At 42.2% G+C, this 2,782-nt stretch overlaps 1 long non-coding RNA gene across 2 annotated transcripts in view; it reads left to right on the top strand.

Moving 5' to 3' along the window:
- The window catches only part of LOC138949791 (uncharacterized), a 6,634-nt gene extending 4,521 nt beyond the window's left edge, over positions 1-2,113 (top strand). The window contains exons 4-5 of one of the 2 annotated variants that reach the window (XR_011450451.1): positions 920-989; positions 1,990-2,113. This is a non-coding gene — a long non-coding RNA (uncharacterized lncRNA). Of the gene's footprint in view, positions 1-919; positions 990-1,948 lie in introns of both variants that reach the window. The other variant, XR_011450450.1, reaches the window with a different exon arrangement.
- The last annotated feature ends 669 nt before the right edge of the window (positions 2,114-2,782 follow it).

Below are 2,782 nucleotides of genomic sequence, written 5' to 3' on the forward strand. Positions count from 1 at the left end.
TTTTTCTGTTGACATGTTACTGCTTGTGTTGACATGTTACTGCTTGTGTTGACATGTTACTGCTTGTGTTGACATGTTACTGCTTGTGTTGACATGTTACTGCTTGTGTTGACATGTTACTGCTTGTGTTGACATGTTACTGCTTGTGTTGACATGTTACTGCTTGTGTTGACATGTTACTGCTTGTGTTGACATGTTACTGCTTGTGTTGACATGTTACTGCTTGTGTTGACATGTTACTGCTTGTGTTGACATGTTACTGCTTGTGTTGACATGTTACTGCTTGTGTTGACATGTTACTGCTTGTGTTGACATGTTACTGCTTGTGTTGACATGTTACTGCTTGTGTTGACATGTTACTGCTTATGTTGAATTTCTTGACTTGATCTGTTCGTTCTCTTGGGTGCACACAAACCAGCCATGTGCAAAATCCATTTGACATTCATTTGTTTTGGGTGAGGGCTGGTCGTAAAAGCATCACTAATGGTATTCAAAGGTGCAATGTGAGGTATTCAATGCTGCAATGTGGCGTATTCTACGAACGTATTCTATGATGCAATGTGACGTATTGAATGATGCAATGTGACGTATTCGAAGGCGCAATGTGACGTATTCAATGATGCAATGTGGCGTATTCAATGGTGCAATGTGACGTATTCAAAGGTACAGTGTGACGTATTTACTGCTGCAATGTGACGTTTTCAATGGTGCAGTGTGACGTATTGAATGGTGCAATGTGACGTATTCACTTGTGCAATGTGATGTGTTCAATGGTACAATGTGACGTATTCAATGGTCATTGGTGCAATGTGACGTATTCAATGGTGCAATGTGACGTATTCAATGTTGCAATGTGACGTATTCAATGGTGCAATGTGACGTATTTAATGGTGCAATGTGACGCATCGTGTGTCCGCAGACGAAGCAAGGCGCAAGATGACGAAGAGGTCGGACTGGAACGAATGGTCGGAGAATGACGATGAAGTTTGGTAAGGCTTGTTGGCCCACAGGTGTCTGTGACACCTTATTTCAGACCACACAAAAACACGATTGTCAAAAATATTCTGTACATATATATTCACAGTAAAATCTGATAAAAAAAAACACCAGCTAAACATTTCAAATGAGGAATCCAAATACTTAACAAGCAGGTGTTGTAGTTGTTGTTTTAAGTCAAATAAGGATATCAATGCCAACACAAAAACATGTGTTTACACTTAGGATTGATTTGACACCCGTCATTGTCGATTAGCTGCTTAAAAGGTAAAAGGAAGTAACTCTTTCAGAAACCGTTAGTCCTGGTTCACTCATGGGCTGCTTTAAACCCAAAGGGAAGGAACTCTTTCAGAAACCCCTATTCCTCGTTCACTCATTGGCTGTTTTAACCCCACAGGGAAGGAACTCTTTCAGAAACAGTTAGCTCTGGTTCACTCTTTGGCTGCTTTAACCCCTAAGGGAAGGAACTCTTTCAGGAACAGTTAGCTCTCGTGTACTCATTGGCTGCTTTGAACAGTTCCTTCCGGTTTTGTCCAGTCGATTTTGAGGGTACCCTCATTTGAGCGTCGGTCACGTCATCCAAATCAAATAAATCTTTAATCCGAAAGGTGACCAAGAGAGTCCAGTGAAGGGCCTGAACTGGCATATCAACTTTAATTGAAATGACAGGGGAATTATTGCTTTTATTCGGGTGCGAAATTTGTTGCAACAATCTTTTGGCGAAGTTTATACCACGTTTACTAAGAAATCAAAATTGCACTTGAAGCATATACAATTCCCAAGCAGTCATTAGCGGCACACACACACACACACACACACACACACACACACACACACACACACACACACACACACACACACACACACGCACGCACACACACACACACACACACACACACACCGACCAACCGACAGGCATGTACGCACCCATGCACGGATATGTGTCGCACAGGGGAGGTACGCAGCACGTAACACAGACTGCCATCACTTCAGGCGGGCGTGGTGGACAGGCTGACTGCAGACGGCAGGAACGAATCCAGGAACCGGTTTGTACGACACTTGAAACAGCACTCAAGCACATCTTAAACGGATCCCAAATAAAGCGTTTTAAAAGGCGAAAACCGTGTGCACCGTTTGTCTTTTGTGTGTGTGTGTGTGTGTGTGTGTGTGTGTGTGTGTGTGTGTGTGTGTGTGTGTGTGTGTGTGTGTGTGTGTGTGTGTGTGTACCTATGTGTGTCCGTGTGTGTGTCCCTGTGAATACCTGTGGTTTTGCCGGTGTGTATATCAGTGTGTCTGTGTGTTCGTGTGTGTGTGTTTCAAACAATCAATCATAACCTGCATAGACGAACGTTAAAACAACAACGACACCAACAACAAACTTTCTCACATATTTAGAAATAGTGATGGACAGACACACAGCACGACAGACAGACATGAATGTGTGTTGTACAACAATCGATCATACATGTATCGAAGGACGTATAAACATAACAACACCACCACGACAACAACAACAAACTTTAACACATAATCAGAACTAGTGATGGACAGAAACCCACAGAAAGACAGACATACACAGACTAATACGCAGACAAACAAACATAGATCTTGCTTGTGTATGTGTGTGTTTTACAAAAAAATATATCTGCATTGACTTACATACAAATAACAACACCCAAGTGGTGGAGGGCATACAATTTTAAATGAGAGTGCGTTAATCCCTTCAATAATCTTCGTAATCTCATAAATGACGGTGCCATGATCCCTCTAACAATCTCAGATGGCG

Source organism: Littorina saxatilis, linkage group LG16 (assembly GCF_037325665.1).
Source record: "Littorina saxatilis isolate snail1 linkage group LG16, US_GU_Lsax_2.0, whole genome shotgun sequence".
Classification (NCBI taxonomy): Eukaryota; Metazoa; Mollusca; class Gastropoda; order Littorinimorpha; family Littorinidae; genus Littorina; species Littorina saxatilis.